Genomic DNA, 9,246 nt, shown 5'->3' on the forward strand with positions numbered 1-9,246 from the left:
GTAAGATGCTCTTAATCCTTCATAGTAGAGAAGTCTCCTTACATCAAACATGCTACATGGGAACGAACCCGTATGGATTAGGAATGTTTAAAAGCTGGCAAGATTCTAATCATTGTAACATTAGAGCTGGCAGTTGCATTTCTGTTGTTACCCATTTTTTATTTATTGAATTGGTCATAGTTGGCTCTGAGTTTTGGATTTCATCAGGACAGTTGATTCCTATCACTTATCTTTCCACACTAATGAATATGGCTTTTTGTAGATTTTTGGACACAGTTGAAGCACAGATAGTTTTCAGAATAATTTATCTCTTATTTTACTTTAAACACCTTTCTATATTCTTAAATCACGAGAAAAATAAACGTCACAAACAAGGGCTAATGGTGCGAGAAGATGTACCACTTCTAAAAGCTATGCATTAAATAGTTGCATTGCCAAATAAAAATAATGCAATGATATCTCCCAATAAAAGTAACACAATGCCTCCCATAAAGCAAACAAATAAAAAGCAGACCATTAATATGAATGATATGCTCACTGATAGAATTTTAAATTAATAGGGTTAACCATAAAGGTTGTTTGAAAATGTGTTAATGAATTAATCATATTTCCATTAAAAGAGAATAAAAGAAAAGAAACATATGAGATGGGCTATTCTGTTCACTTTTCACATTAAATAAACTACTGCTCATTTGTTCGCAGCTCAATGGGAAGGGAGAAGAAAGATAATTTTAGTAGACCTTAGGCAAACAGACGGCGTAAAGAGTTCACCCAATCTCAAAATCACCCCCCCACACACACACACCCCAGAATAAATTAAAAGACAGAATTCAGTCAGTATGAGGTAAAAGTGGCCTGTGGATCTCTGTCTTGGGGACACTTAAAATTTGTATTCCTTTCTGAAAATATGTACCTGTCCAAATCAATATTATCTCTATATTTCCTTTTTGATTTGAAATCATAATAATTAATGTGTCAAAGTTGTTAAAGAAAGTATAAATACAGTTTCTTACTTAATATTACCTTTTTAAGACCTTAGTGACTCTATTATTACTTTCTACAACTAATTAAACAAAGGATCTTCGCTGCCATAGAACCACCTCACTTTATCATAAAGCAAACAAACACGTGAACCAAAATCTTAGTCAATGAACCATGCTCTAATTTAATAACATCCTACTGGGATTTGTAAATCCTTTATTGAAATATCTTCAGTTAATCAGTACTCACCCAATGACATTGATGAGAAATATTAATGACAACAGCAATCATGCAAAATAGCCTCAATTAATTACCTATAGAATTGCAGATATCAAAGTGAGAGATTCCTAAGTGAGATCATTAAACACAAATGAAACGATTCGTTACAATTCCAGGAACTGTGGCTTCTGTATATAATGTGAAGAAATTTAAATTGAATTTTATAAACAGGTTTCACGATGGACATTGAGTACATTCGAAAGGAAAACGTCCTACTGGAAACATCATTTAATTAATATTCAAGTCCTGTTCCCTAATGCCGCATTTTCCTCCAGGGCTTCCTTCAGATGGAAAGGCAGTTGTTCAGCGAAAATGCTAACCAAGTGTTATGATAAACCCATCTGTGAGAATTCCTCGGTTGATAGTTCAAGAGCAATTAGACGAGCTCATGTGAGCGGCTCTGCGTCATTCCTTGGCTTCCACAAGCAGCCATGCTCACAGTATTTCAGCAATATCCTCGGAGGGAGCCGTTTCAGAAACAAGAGGGAATTACTCACCAAAGATGGAAGTCTGGCAGGAAAGGGCTCCAACTCACTGCTTTGGCCTTTGAGGCATAAAACTTATCCAGGACTGGACACTATAACTTCAGTAAAAAATAGGAATAGTTTTATTTTTCATGTCATTCATTGTCTCCAATTAGTTGGTTTTTTTCCTGTTTAAGTTGGAAATTATTTATTTTAAAATGCATACATAGAATAAGAAAGAAATTAATGGTCAATAAATCGCATTTCCCAAAAATCAAACTCAAATTGGGAAATGGGTTGTGAACAGTAGTGGTACACTCGGGAACAACGGGTAATGGAGGTGTAATGAAGTGGACAAAGCAGTTTTTACAAATGAAATGTGTTTTTGAGAGGATGCCCTAGAGAGAAATTTATGCTTTTTCTTTGTCTGAAATATTTCTGCTGAGATTTTAAACTATCAGTAGAGTTGCTCATCACAGACCCCCACCCCCCATTCTGGGTGTCTCTACTCTGGAATTTGCAACTCACTAGAATCAGAAGTGTCATCACCATCATTGTAAGGTGAAAATAACTTTATTTCACAGAGCACAGTAATATGTTTCACAGAAGATGAAGTACGGGGTCAGTTTTGTATTTTATCATGAAGAGAAAGACTCAAACACTCACAGCATTGAGAAGGAAGGTCAGAGCCAGAATGAATGGGTAAGACTATAGGTGCTATAATGAGCACTGTGGTGACCAGGACCATTAGGTTTGCATAATTTTATCTCCGTTTTAAAAAATGATCTGGTAATAAAGCCAGTGTGTTATATAATATCTTATAAACATCAAACTCAGTAGATAATTCACTCGAGCCCAACTATTTAGGTCAGGATCCTCTTCAGTTCTCCTGATGTCTAATAACTCAGAGCTCTTGGTCAATAACCAGTATTAAAGATAAGGGAATAGCAAATCTTGCAAGTTGTGGATCTTTCCACGGCGGGTCTTGGGTGGCTGGCTCCCTGACGTGCTCTCTATAAAATGCTGCATTTCTTTTTCATTGGAAAGTTCATTTACAATAAATTTCAGCCTCTCTCTGCAATTTTTCATGGCCACAGTAACTCCTGTGTTTATGTGTTTTGTCTCCTTGGCCTCTGCTGTACTCTCCCTGACCTCTTTTGATAGGGGATTAAGGGACCCCACGTTCTTGCTCATGGCGATCATTACCAATGGCACTGGAGTGCAACTTTCAATGAAGATAGATCACCTGTAGCAAATGCAGTGTCCATATAATCTGCAAAGCAAAAGCCCGTCCTGATGTTTCACATTGAAATGGGAGAGAACTTAGATGATTTCTCTGCAGTCCAGCCTAGGTAGAACTGCCTGACACACCGCAGTGTTTGCCGAAGGTATCATATTAGCATCGTTTCGGTTAAGATGAAATGCTTAAGGGCTGACTGCATCCAATATCCCTAATGGCGCTCATCCCTATAAAACATAATTTTATCTCTTGATGTTAATTTCATTTAATTTTATTTCCTGTAGCATATGATCAGTAAAGAAAATACTTGTATTACACATTTGGTATATAATTACTCTTGAATCAAATTGGATCTCCCAAATTTACCATAAAAACAGATCAGCCAGATCATGAACAGTTCACACAGTTATTTTCAGTATGATCTGATATTAATACTGCCATTAAATCAAAATGGAATTTTAATTTACCATATGTTTATCAGTATCACTACTTAAAACAATAGTAATGTGACCCTTTACTAGAGAGCACAGAAGATTAAAAAACATGACTTAGGGTTGTTTGGTTTTGTTTTATTAATGCATTATGTAGATCTACAGTAAAAAGCAACCACTGAAGGCCATGACCTTGCCAATCTAAAAGGTAGGAAATTAATAGCAAAACGTTGGGCTGCTACTTAGCTGAAAGGATCTGGGGATGGAGTGGGAAGAGCTTGCTGTGGAGAGTTCTACCTTAACAAAGATCTAAAGTAGAACATATCTCTAAAGAAAAAGGAAATGCCAGCAGGAAAAGTATTGATGTGTTTGCTTTCTTTGGTAGTGACCTTTGCTGTGACTAAAACCACTGACTCGAAAGGAGAATAATTGATCTTTAATATTAACTATTTTTGAATAGGTAATATTACACTATTACAACGGCTAATGGTAGGAGTTTTTTAAAGTATGTTGCTGGAGTGGCGTCATATCCTGGGAAGACACAGAGATTCAATTCTGCAGTTGTAATTTTCAAAATTTCTTTTGAAAATGACCTGGCTACCAAGTTATTGTTATAGGGCTCCTTGGAGAATCATAGTGAACGGTTAGATAACTGATGTATTTGATGACATAACAAATGTGATAGGCTAAGAAGCTTGAAATGTTGGGTGAAATAGATACAGGACTCTGATAATAGAGAAAAAATTATTGTTTTTAGATTCAATGTAAGAATTAAATAAATACAGAAATAGGGATGCGCATAAGACTCTGATACAAAGATGACTCAGGGAAGGTGACTCGGCTTCCAAGAGGTTCAGTACCCACCCGGCTCTCTTTACAATAACTAAGATAAACTACTCACCTCTTCCCTTCTCTTGTGTGCGCTCCAACCCTCCTGGGTTCCTGAAAGAGCTCAAGGCAAGAGGGAAGCCAACCTGACTTGCAATGTGGGAAGACTCTGTTCATTTTGGCATTTCTGTTAAGCTCCTGGAAACGAGCCACTTCAGGAGGCTGTGGGCCTCGAGTTCAGAGAGCGCCGGCCTAGGAGTCTGCTCTACACTCTTCCCCCTTCGACTGCTCCTTTGAGAGCCCGTGCCCCTGGCTGTCAAACCGGGAGCCTGTATGCTTGGACACAACATACAAAAGAGGAGACAGGTCCTGTAGTTTTTCCCCTTCCCACCTCATTTCTTGGCCTTTGCCCAGGTATCTCCAAAGCTTGCAAATCTTTCTGAGGCAGGAAGGGAAAATATTAAGGAGATGTTGGAATAAGTATCCTTAGACATTAGTTTGAAGGAGTTATTGATGCCTAGACGCAGCTCTCAGCAGGGACACTGGGAAACCCAGGGAACCCAGGCCTGTCCTCCGCATCCAGTGGTGCTGGAGACTGGCTTGGCCTGGGGAGTCTGCACTGTGGATGGTGGTTTATTGATCTCGGAAAGGGGGCGAACAATTCAAGATAGGGTAGCTTGTAACTTCTCTCCACTGCATAATGTCTTTGCAGTAGCTCAGTAAATCTGACCACATGCTGATTAGATCTGTGCATCAAACACTCAATTTGCCTAGGTTGACCTAATTCTAATGCAAATGACGATCACGTATTTCTCATCTAGGAAACAGGATAGCATCTTCCTGGGTGGGTTCAAACCAAACCAGACTCCCCATAAGTTTCTAAAAGTAGAAAAAAAAAAAAAGAAAAAAGAGCCACATGGCTTAAAAATAAACAATGACTACAAAACGTTTGCCTTGAATCTGGATAGTATTCAGTACAGCTCAGTCTGAGGGAACTTCAGTATTTCCCTGTTTCAGCCTTCACCTATATACCTGATGATGTGTTTGCAAACACACACGCACAACACCCCCCCCCCCGCCCCCCAGGCACACACAAGATATCATTAGCACTAGGAAACTCCATACAGAGGATGCTTTTGCTCTGTCTCAGAGCCCAGACATCCCACCTGCTGCACCAGGCCCCTTTAAAAGCAAAAAATCCTGCTCCCAGGTGTAGCTGCTGGACACAGCCCCCGGGATCCTGCCATTACCAGCTTTTAGCAGCAAGTCACTGTCAACATAATTCCACCATCTGGGAATCATGCTATTACCTTTTTTTTCCTTTTGCAATGCCCAGTCTAGCAGCCAAAATTTGTATTAAAATTTATATAGATCGTCCTGTCAGTCAGGCAATGCTATTTGCCAACCTTAGTGTTCATTTGGCGTTCCCATTAGGAGAATGGAAAAAGTGTCTCACTCCCAGCCGATATGGGACTAAATTGTTCCTATTTTGTTGGGGTCTGTCTTGCTGTAATATCCTGGCAAATAATCACCAGTGTCCAGGCCTGCTGCTCAGTGTTTGCCAGTTGTCATTTCGAATGTCCTCGCTTCTAAATCTTAGACTAATTGTGTGGTATTTCCTAAAAATAGGATATTCCTCTCTTTTTGCTTAGTTCTCATATTTCCAGTTTCAATCAGAACCACAAATTCTAACAGCCTCCTTGTTGGTCTCTCACTGATGAAGTGTCAGGGGTGGGAGAATAGGCGTCATTAAAAGTAAACACCGAGCATAAGAGCTCGGTGAAACAGCCTTCTATTTATTTTCACAAAAGTTGTTTCATCTCCGTGCATTAGTTAACGATGGGGCAGCACTGTGAAGCTCCCCTTCGAAGATCAATCGTGTACAGAACGTTTGGTGACCTAGGCGACTCCAACCTGACATCAATGGGGATGGACATGGAGCCTTGTCTCGTTGTGACATTTGGGAAACAGGGTAGATGATAATTAATGCCCCTGCAGTCATTGTCTTAAGCTAAGAATCTTTCAAATTCCAAAGAGTGTCCCTCCTTCTTTGAATATTCAGATTCTCTCTCCTATAGAGCACAGAGTTACTATTTGATACTGCAGATTGCTGTCCCAAAAGTGCGATGGAAATGTATCATCTCACCACGTAAAGACGTGAAATTTAGTGGAATGTTTAAAATTTAAGAAATAAATGTTAGGTTTATATCTAAAAACACTCACCTTTAGAAGCATAATTTATGGAAATTTATGCATCTCAAGCTTTGAAACCCACTTGTACCCCCAGGAGCTAATTAATGGAAATAAGATAAATGAGTCCAAGAAAAAAAAAGAAACTATTTTAATCTAATGCCAGGCAAAAGTCCACTCAAAGATATTAGAAAAATTTTCCACCCCAAGAAAGTATATCCAATGACTTAAGAAAAAAATTTCAAGGAGAAATAGTTGTTTCTAAAATTATGTAACAACATATTCTTGTTTTGCTTGTAAATAAAAGAAAACAGCACAGTGGATGCTTGTTTAAACTTTGCATACAAATATGCACGATGCCAACTGGATTCAATTTATCCTGTCTTCATTTGAATTAACTTGACGGATCTTTTGACACATGGTGAGCAGACTAATTGTTCCTTATTTGGGTGCACGGAATCTGTGAACACGGCAGTCACAATCCGAGCAGATGTTCAGACTTTCTGTGATTGCCCGGAGCCCGTGGGGGGAAGAAGCCAGAGAGTTATTTTGCTGATTTATTTTTGTTAGTATCTGTCGAGACGCAGGCTGCCATACAAACGCTCCCGTCACAATAAGCAGCCTCTGCTAAAGAGGCGTGAGAGCAGCTCTGAATGCTAATTACAACTTTACCTAGGACGCGAGGATGTCCAAGTCCCCTGGTCAGAATGGTAGAATCGCAGCAGCCCACGTATCTTCCCCTTGCCTTATTGTTTCAGTATATTTACGTTTTAAATGTTATTAATTTATTGTAATTACTTTCAATGCAGAAGATTATAGAGTCATAAAGCAAACATGTGTCTCCTTTCCTGCTCACTTTGTCATACCCGGGGCACTGTTCACTGCATTGTTTCTGGAACTGGAACACGACACATTTCTTTGACCCTTCCTCTGAATAAATGTGAGGTCTGCTCTGTACATCCTTTATATTTTTGTTACATAGTTTTGAGTGTTATCGATTTTAAGTAAGATTCGCTGACCGCTTCTGGATTGGTGAGCACATCCCGTGCGTGGAGGGTAGTGGGTCCCAGCTCTGCAGGGACAGAAGCTCCGAGCCCAGGACGCGTCTGAGCCCTACCCTATGCATCTCTTTCTGTGGCTGTCCTCCGCGTCACTTATTAGGTCTTGAGGTCACGAGGGTGGAGCCCTCAGGATGCGATCAGTGCCCTTGTAAGAGAAGGCACCGGAGAGCTTTCCCCCTTTGCTCGCCTCGCCCCTTTCCCCGCCCTCTCTCCACCAGGCGAGGGCCCTGTGGGCAGGCAGCAAGCTAGGAGGAGGGCCATCGCCGGAGACCCACCCGGTGGCGTCCTGTTCTCAGGCACCCTGCGCCCGGAACTGAGAACATAGATGGCAGTTGTTCACGCCACACAGTCTGTGGCCTCGTACAGAGACTTTTACTTGGATGGGATCTTTCTGGGTTTTTGTCTCCCTTCATTGTTCTGGGTAAATGAGTCTAAGCCATCCCATAATATGATCTCTTCCAGCTCCTTGCTTTGTCTCTGACCTTTCTCCATGAGATTTGACTCCCTTTCCTTGATATTTGGGCTTCAAGTGCCACTCTCGATGATGCTTGATCCTGTTATCTCAAGCTCTGCTGGGATTTTCCCTTTGGGGGCTTGGACCCGGGTTTCTGAGGCCTGGCTCACACTTTACGCTGTTTCCAAGGCATCGGGCCCGGGTGGCGAGAGCTGCACGCAGCCTGTTTCACAGGAATTTCAGAACTGGCCAGAGGGCGGGCAGGCGTGGGAAGAGGGGAAAGATGAAGAGAAGACCTTGCTCACTGCTGTCCGATGGAAGCGGGCTGAGCAGTGCTTTCAATTCGAGATTTTTTATGGTATAATCACTATCTTTCCTCCACCGAATGTACTTGCTCTCCTGCTGTTGAGATGGAAAATCTCTACACATTTTTGGGCTTCATGCTAAAGGTGTTTTCCGGGCTCCTAATCGCCGCCAGAACCCCTGCCTTAGCTCACCTCGCTCCCTGTGCTTTGCCAATCACGAAATTCGTTACTTATGATCATTGTTATCGATATTATTATCTGCTTTTTTTTTTGGTTAATGTATTCGAAACCACTTGGCTCTATCTTTAGAAAATATTTACTTGAAAATTCTGCCCCACCCTGCCCCCTGCATGGCTCTCCACAGCCCCCCTTCCCCCCTTTTCTTCCCTGGGTGGGTTGGGGGGCAAAGGTGGGAGAGTTTCCCCCACATCGAGAAAAGATTCCAATAAGACGTTTAACTATCTCACCAAAAATCTAAAATAAAAAATATGCTTACCTAGACATATCACTTTCTGACTTTGAGTTAAATAGTTAATACATTTAGGTTTTGTTTTTGCCATTAGCGTTTTCTTGTTTCACCTTTATTTCTCTCAGTCATGATGGAAAAAATCTCTATAGCTCTGCAGACATAACTAGTTAAGAATGTTCCCTCAGGTGTGAATTATGTTTCTTTCTATACAGCTAAGACATTTTAGTTACATAGAAATACAACTCAGGGTTTTAAAAATACATTTTACCTTACACAGTGGCAGCTGTGATCATTCCTACTCAGCAACTTCCTTTTCTTGGAACAGATGGCACCCCAAAGCCTGTGTTACAGAGGGATCCTTACGCAGACCCTCCCGCCACATGGACCTGAGGACCTGCCAGTCACTGTCGGTCTTAGAGGACTTTGTCTCATTTAAGTCTCAGCTTGGCCACCCCCTACAGGGTTGACCACAGAGTGTGCGTCATGTCAGGTGACAGTTTCTTTGGACCCCACAAATCATCATTTCTCTCAGTGAGCCCCCCAA

Source organism: Miniopterus schreibersii (genome assembly GCF_964146895.1).
Source record: "Miniopterus schreibersii genome assembly, chromosome: 19".
Classification (NCBI taxonomy): domain Eukaryota; kingdom Metazoa; phylum Chordata; class Mammalia; order Chiroptera; family Miniopteridae; genus Miniopterus; species Miniopterus schreibersii.